Source organism: Pan paniscus, chromosome 17 (assembly GCF_029289425.2).
Source record: "Pan paniscus chromosome 17, NHGRI_mPanPan1-v2.0_pri, whole genome shotgun sequence".
In the NCBI taxonomy this organism is placed as follows: Eukaryota; Metazoa; Chordata; class Mammalia; order Primates; family Hominidae; genus Pan; species Pan paniscus.
In genome coordinates this window covers 23223235-23232209 of record NC_073266.2, presented here as the reverse complement: position 1 = coordinate 23232209, position 8975 = coordinate 23223235, and positions in this window count along the sequence as shown.

Genomic DNA, 8975 nt, shown 5'->3' with positions numbered 1-8975 from the left:
TGGTGAATTTGAGTTCTGGTTTTCTTTAGCCTTGTGTTATTTATGTGTAAAGTTGGATTATGGGAGGCAAAGACTCTCTCATGTATCATTCATGCTCAAGTAAATGGCAGTGGGGTAGGGATGTAAATGAAACTGCGTGATAAGCCCTGCAAGTCATTCTGAGGTATCAATTTTGCTTACTGGTGTTTAATTGCAGACATTGTCATATTAACGCAACCACTAATACATTATGGAGTAAGATGCAAAAATCACATGAGTCTTAAGAGAAAAGAAATGTGCTGTCTGTCATTGGTCCCCTTTGCATTATTCTCTAACTTCATATTTTATACCTCTACTATTAGAGAAATTTCAGTAGAAAATAGTGAGGGGCACCGTTTTACAGTTTTTGTTGTTATAGGAATGCTTTTACTACAGCTAGGTCCCCTCATACATCTTTATGTTCTTTGGCAGTCTAGAGAACCAGAAGAGCAAACTCTATGAGATAGAAACCCTAAGAATTTACCTCCAGCATCCCTTCTCTTCTGTCATTAAATTGAATTTGTAGCCAACTCAAAGGCTGACAATTTATACTATGGTTTTTATGTTTTTATATTATAATTTATATTATGGCTTATGTCAAAATGTTTTGTTCACTGCTTTGAAAGTATCTTCTGTTTACTTTTGTTATCATTTCATATTTTAATTTTTTCCTTTCTAATTGTTAGAAACTCATGTATTTAATTTTATCTTTCAAAGAACATTTTTAAAAGCCTTACTCTGCTTATATGTATATTTTGCACAAAGCTTTCCATTAATAAACAAAAGGTGAATAGGAATCAGAATTGAAAACTACATAATTTCTTTTCTCCTTTTGAGTCAAATCATCACAGTATAGATTAGTCATTCTCTATGAAGTGCATTGCCAAGACATAGTCACATTTGTGTACAAATGTAAAGGCTATATCTCAATAGAAATCAAAAACAAAAAAATGCAGACCATTAGCTAATAATACTAATGATCTAGTGTAGAAAGCATGTGCCAACTGATCTAGACTCTTGTGACAGTTGTATATCTACCCAGCTGCATGACCTTAGGTGTATCAAAGTCTCGATCTCCTAGACTACAAATGAGTAAGAGGGATGGAGGCCCCTTACAGTTTTAAGATTCTAGAATTCTAAGTGTGTGTAACTGGAGAAAATTTTATTTTCTAAAATTTGCATAATAAACTTAAAAATAGGAGAAAAACAAATAATTAAAGTACATATTTCTAGAAGTCTTTTTTAGGTGGCTTACACTACCAGGAATGGATTTACTACTAAATGTTGGTTTTGCCTAATTCAGCATTGCTATGTAATTTGATGGAAGTATAACTCCATAGACAAAGAGCATTTGGTCCTAACATAGCTTGTATTTTACATGTATATATACTATTTCTATTTAAATTTCTGTGTTGTCATGTTTTACCCTTTTAAAATGAAGATTAGTTTTATTATGTATTTTCTTTTGTCTATAAACATTCAATGAATTCACATTGAAAACTGATTATGAACAGATAGTCTGCTAGGCACTAAGGAAACACATATGAAAGACTAAGTCCTCCTCTGCCCTCAATATGCTCACAAGACTACAGTTACTGAAGCCTGATCTCAAAACCTAGCTAGCAAAGTCCTTGAATCAGGTGATAGTTCAGAATACCATTCATGCTCTCTCCCAGGAGTATATCTGAGGAAGAACAGTTCTTTCTAGTTTTCTACATCCTGGTCATATAAGTCAACCACAGGAAAATTAAATGAATCTATTGTTTTGTTGATGTTGACCTAGCCTTTTCATATAACTCTCATCTATAAATGTATTACCAAATACTATTTATTTATGTAAAGGGACTTGAATGACAAATATTTTGAAATTAAAACCACAATGGTTAGCAAACCTTTTAAATTAGATAAATGTTGACCTCCCATTGGTGAACATATAAAGTGGCACCAAGATCTGCCAATGAAAGACTTTGGAAGTGGAAATTCATCTTTGTAATAATCCTGTTATCAGTAGGCTGACCTCAAGCCTTCATGACATTCAGGGCCCCTTATTCCTAACTGTATCTTCTATGTTGGGCATTGTGCTCTTGCATCTAACAGGAAAACAACTTTCAGTGCTGCCAACTTTTGAACAGGAGAGATTTCTAAAGATTAGAAAATTACTAAATTTAAATATACATAGTTTTAAAATATGATACTTTTCTACCCATGCATTCAAATATATTCTAACTTTAAAATCCTGTAAATACTTATATTTGTAATGATTTTACTTATATGATCCAATTAATTGGCAAGAATATGTGGTGAAAGATTTTTTACATATTTGTATTGTTCTGTGTGAGACATCTATTGTAAGCATTGCTTCAGGCTCTCATTTTCATCTGCCTTCCAGGATTTGCTGGCCCAAGTGCTGTGTGCTAGACTTAGTGTCAGTCACAAAGGGGAGGGAAACTTGCAGTTAAGCCAGACAGTTTTGTTATTCCTTTAAAATTAAAAGCATATGAAACAGATACAGCTTATTAAGGTTTTTTATAAATAAAATAAACTTAAATAACAGAACAATAAAATTCAAAAACAACTTAAAATAGAGTTTAATGCTGTAATCGTAGGAAAAAATCATGATTATTTGTGGGAAGAACATTATTAAAGGCCATATTCCCAAATATGAATTATACAAAGATAGATTATGTTACTTGAAAAAAACTTAAAGATTTCTCAATTTTACTTTGAGGAATTATAAAATGTTATTTTGTGGCAAGTAAGATGAAGTACAGTATTATCATCAATCACTGTTGCTATCTTATATACAAGATTTTTGGAAACATCCTTTTAGCAATACCTTTTCCACTTGAGCAGCATTAGAAATTTTGTTCTTGTTAATAGGTATAAGCATGTTCTAATCCTGTACTTTTGTTAAATGGCCAGGTTGCAGAAATCTTTTCACTTGTGCCCTTCCCGCAGGCTCTGTATATTGTTCTGGGTGGAAGCATCCTTGTTGATATAATTAAGTGCCTCATGTGACTCCAGGTTGAGGCCAGGGTCAAACATGAGGAATTCAAAATACATTCATGAGAGTTGAGTTCAAACTTTATTCCAAAGGGAGGTCACAGGGCCTGCTATGGTTGGATTTGGTAGGAACAAGTTAGTGTGGCCCATATCCCCATTGCTGTAGCAGAAATTGTGGCGTCTGTGGCAGGAAAAGAGAAAGACTATATTTTGATCTTTGTGGAGGAGCTCACTGTCCTTGAATCTCATCTGTTATAAAGAACATAAATGGGTGGACATTTTCTGCATGCCTGGATCTTTCTACCTGTGTTTGTGGTGGTAGCAGGTGAAGAGATTGTGCTGATTCCTTTAAAGTCATATTCCCAAGATGCAGGTGTGACTTGTCCAGAGAATATCACCTGAGAGGAAATCCTAGAGAAGGATGATGAAGAGAAAAATGGCTTTTTCTCAGGTGACTGTGTCTCAGATTAGGAGCAGTGTTCACTCTGCCTCCTGGAATGCCATTTGCTTAGAACTTACAAACCTGTACTTCTTGACTTTATGCTGTTTCTCCCTATAAGTTTGTTTAAACATTTTTTCTTCTCATGATAGTCAAGCAACTCTGAAAAAATGTTATTTTCTATACACTAGAGCCTTCTCAACATTCTCTTCATCTTGGCTTCTTCTCTGCCATGCAGAATTCTCATCATTAATTTATGACTCGTAATATTAAAAATATTCCCTTTGGCTGGGTGCGGTGGCTCATGCCTATTATCCCAGCACTTTGAGAGGCCGATGTGGGTGGATGACCTGAGGTCAGGAGTTCGAGACCAGCCTGGCCAACATGGTGAAACCCTGTCACTTCTAAAAATACAAAAAAATAGCTGGGCATGGTGGCGGGTGCCTGTAATCCCAGCTACTTGGGAGGCTGAGGCAAGAGAATCACTTGAACCCAGGAGGTGGAGGTTCTGGAGGTTGCAGTGAGCCTACATCATGCCACTGCACTCCAGCCTGGGCAACAGAGAGAGACTCCATCTCCAAAGGAAAAAAAAAAAAGAAAAATACCCTTTGTTGCTGGTGCTGGTGCACATGGAAAGGCATGGATACCCAAGATTTCTACTGGGGAAGAGGTGGGGTTCTTAGATATTCATGAAAAAGGGGAATATGTAATGTTGAAGTTCTGTCTGTGTGCTCCATCAACTCCATGTGGAACAGGATTAAAATATGCACATTTGAACAGGATGGCATTTATTACCCAGAATAATTCAGAAAGTTTTGAAAAAAATAATTAGAAGATACTCACTTTCTAGAATGCTAAAGAAAGTCTGCGTAAATACTTTAATAGAGATTACACAACATGAGCGATTACTGTAGTTTGCATTTTGCATAAAACTTGTTTCTTTATTATTAGATTTGAATTATAATTTGCTTCTTTGGTGGGGGCCAGTATCACAGCAGTGATATTGTGTCCTTCTGTGAGCATCAGCGCATGATGAAAATTTGTTCTGTTATTATTGGTGTTAATTTGATTCGTTTAGTTAAACAGTTCTCTGAGAATTTTTTTCCACTGTAGAGTTATTTTTCTCTTTATTATCGAGTACCTTGGGGACATTTACCAGCTGATGTGCATAAAGCATCCCATGTAATCTGGAAGTTCTCTTTTCTTCTTAGATTGTCTTTGCATATGTCTTTCTTTAAAAAGTGAAGTCTCTCATCTTTGTTTACTGGTCATAAAAACCCAGGCTCTGTCAGTTAATGAATGTTTGACAAAATATTTATCTTGGGCCAGAAAGATTGGTGTCACTTGTGAGCTTGTTAGAAATTCAGAAACTCAGGTTTTACCTCAGGTTTCTTGAAACAAAATCTGCATAAAAAGATCTCCAGTTTATTGTTGTACACATTAAAATTTGAGAGGTACTTTATAACTAAGCCTGACTTTTTAATCTGAGAAATATACAGAACTTCTACTGTATGATTAAATGGAGCACTCAAAAATGTACATGTCTATGTTCCTGTTGTTAATTTTGTACTTTATCATTCAAAAAATATCATCAATACACTACACTGGTATTGTGAATCTTATGCTCTCTTTTCTCAGAGATAGAGAATACAACAGAGAATATTTCTTTGTTGGGAATTATTTTATAGGACAATTTCAGTCGTATAAGTCAGAATCAGTTCTCTTCACTCATTTTATCTTGAGTCAATTTAAGAATTCTGCCCATGGCCACTTGAAGTGGGTGTGTGTGTGTTTTCAGGGACTGTTGACATTCAGGGATGTAGCCATAGAATTCTGTCTGGAGGAGTGTCAATACCCGGATGCTGCTCAGCAGAATTTGTATATGGATGTGATGTTAGAGAACTACAGAAACCCGGTCTTCTTGGTTGAGGATAACTTCAATATAGAATTCCTAATTTACCCTAAAGTTTTCATTTTCTTCCTTTGTAGGATGTGTTTTGGTAATTTCTGCTTTGCATGAGTGAATTTCAGATCCCTATTTTCAAGACAATCTTGAGGATTTTTCGGTGTGGAAAATAAATTCTTCAGGTTGTTTCATTTTGACCTGAATTTTCCCCTTTCCTGAGTTTATCTATATTATTCACTCTAGATAAGTGGTAATTTCAGAAATTTAGTGACATACATAATACATAATGTTGTCCACACCTTAAAATTCAATTGCCACCACCAATTTTTGATTCAGTAATACTGGGGAGTGAAACAGAGGACCCTCATATTTAATGTACTTTCTGAATACGCTAAAGGTTCTGTCAGTAAAAAGTATTTTGGAATTAATTTTCTAGAATCTTCTATTATGTCCTCTTTTCTCTACTTAGCACAGTATTAGATTGGTAAATGGAGAATCCCAGGAAAAGTCATGCTCATGATGCTTTTTAAAATAAAACAGGTATTGTCTTCTCTAAGCCAGACCTGGTCACCTGTCTGGAGCAAAGGAAAAAGCCATGGAGTATGAAGCACCCAGGTAGGTGAAAGCGAATGAAGAAGAGGATGACATAGATGAGGCATCCAAAGGCCGAGAGGAACCTGGACTTTTACATGTGATTTGGGAAACTGTGCTCCAGTGGAAATCCTTTCTGAGAAGCCTGGGTTTTTTCACTTGTTCTCACATAGGGGCACCCTCTGTCCCATGCTCTCTAATGACTCTACATTTTCTTCAATAATTTTTCTTCAGATTTGCAGTGAGAGCCAAAGTTCTCTTTATGGCTTATAAAACAGTGCACAATCTGACTACTTTTATTGCTTTTGGGGATATACAAATAGCTGCATATTTTTTAGAAACCCTGTGTTTAACCATTTTTAAGTTCTCTTTCTGCATTGTGTCTGAAATATGTAAAAGTAGTGATATTGAGATTTGGTTCAGAAATCCCAGAAATACAACACACATATGTTGTATGTTTTCTGCTTTATAGTTTCTTATTTTATGGAGGTTTCAAATGTGTTTCTACAGAAATTCATACCCGGTAATTTAATCAGAATATTAAGTATCTCTTTAAGAATATCTAATGTTATTTGAATTGAAATTTTTATTCTTTTAGTACTAACTGAGGTTGGTAATTTCAATTCTGTCTTAATTTCTCAACTGTAATATAACATAGATATTTCCTACATTTCTACAATTCACTATGTCAGGGAACTTAGAACATTACTGAGCATATGTTAAGCTCCCACTTCTTTCCTTGTTTTTTAAATTACTATTTTATAATTTTATCTTGTTCAGGATAAAGTTTACCAGAACTGTAATTTATATGTGTGTATATATATGTAGGTGTGTATTGTGGATTTTTTTACAAATAAAAATTGTATATATATTTATTGTGTACAATGTAATGACTTACTGCATGTGTATATTGTAAAATGATTAGCACAATTATGTTTATGAGCATTTTTATCACCTTTCCTCACATAGGTACCTTTTTTGTAATCAAAACATCTAAGATCTGCTGACACCAAATTTTAAGCATACAAAAATTTAGTGTTAACTGTATCATGAAGCTATACATTACATTTGAAAAACTTACTCATAACAGAAAATTTGTGTCTTTTCAACATCTTTTCATTTTCTCCCATATCTAGTCCCTGACAACTTCCATTGTAGTCTCTGCTTCTGTGAGTTCAGCTTTCTTAGATTCCCCATATAAGTGAGAATGAGCAGTATTTCTCTTTCTATGTCTGGCTTATTTCCCTTGGCATAATGTCTTCCAGTTCTACCCATGTTGTTGAAATGGCAAGATTTTGTTATTTTTCAGGCTAAATAATATTCTATTATTTATTTATACCAGCTTTTCTTTATTCAGCATCCACAAACATTTAGGCTTTTTATATGTTGGCAATTGTGAATAATGCTGCAACAAATATGGTGGTACAGATATGTCTTCAAGTTACTTATTTCATTTCCTTTTGTTATATACACAGTATTATATGCACAATACTACTATTGCTAGATTGTGTAGTAGTTCTGTATTTAAGATAACCTCTATTGGTTTTTGTAATGACTCCATCAATTTATAACTCTCCAAGAATGTACAGAATTTTTTTTCTTCAAAGTGTTGTCAACACTTGTTATGTTTCTTCTTTTTACATTATCCATTCTAACATGTTTGAAATGATACTCATCATGGTTTTGATTTGCAATTGCCTGATATTTGGTGATATTGAGTACTTTATGGCTTAGCTGTTGGCCATTTGTATGTCTTCATTGGACAAATATCAGTTCAGTTTTTTGCCTATTTTGAACTGGGTTACTGTTGTTTATGCTTTCAATCTGCTTGCATTTCTTATATATTTTGAATATCAATCTTTTATCAGATGTATGGTTTGCAAATATTTTTTCCCATTCTACAAATTTTTTTATTTTATTGTTCCCTTTTCTGTGCAGAAGGTTTTTAGTTTGATGCAGTCCAGCTTGTTTATATTTGCTTTTGTTGCTGTACTTTTGGTATTATGTCTAACAAATTATTGTTAAGACCATATCATGAGGGTTTTCCATGTATTTTTTTTCAGGTTTTTTAAGGATTCATATTTAAGTCTGCAATTTAACTTTTAGCATGGTGTAAGAAAAATAAGCTAATTTTATTCTTTTGCCTGGAGGTATCCAGTTTTTTCAGAACCAAATATTAAAAAGACTATACATTGTTCATTGTGTATTTTTGGTGCACTTGTCAAAGATTAGTAAACTTCATATGCCTGGGTTTATTTCTGGGCTCTATTCTGTTCCATTGTTTTATTGTGTCCATATTTTGCATGTATCATCTTGTTTTTTTACTACAATCTTAAAATATAGTTTGAAATCATAAAGTATGAAGTTTGGTTGCTTTGTCCCTTTTCGTCTAGATTGCTTTGGTTTTTCAAAGCCTATCGTAGTTTCATGTAAATTTTAGAATTGTAATTTCCATTACTGTGAAAAACATCACTGGATTTTTAATAGAGAGTTCATTGAAACTGTAGATCACTTTGAATCATATGGCGCTTTATAATATTTATTCTTCCAGTTCATAAACTTGAAATCTTTTTGCATTTATTTGTGACTTCTTCCATTTCTTTCATCAATATGTTTCAGTGTAAAGATCTTTTGTCTTCTTTGTTAAATTTATTTTTCAGAAATTTATTATTTTAATTCTATTGGAAATGAGATTGTTTCCTTCCTTTTTTATCAGATGGTTTGTTGTTAGCATATGGAATCATAACTGATAATTATATGTTAATGTTATATATTGCTAATTTTCTGAGGGCATTTGTTATTTTTTGATGTATTGTTTATGGTTTTCTATATATAAGATCATGTCACCTACAAACAGCAACATTTTAATTTTTTTTCCTCAATTTGAATGTCATTTTTAGGGTCATTTTCTTGACTAATTCTTCTGCAAAGTACTTTAACTGCTATGTTAAAATAGAAACATTGACAATGGAACCATGTAGCCTTACCCCGGTGTCTATAAATTTGAAGAAGCAAACA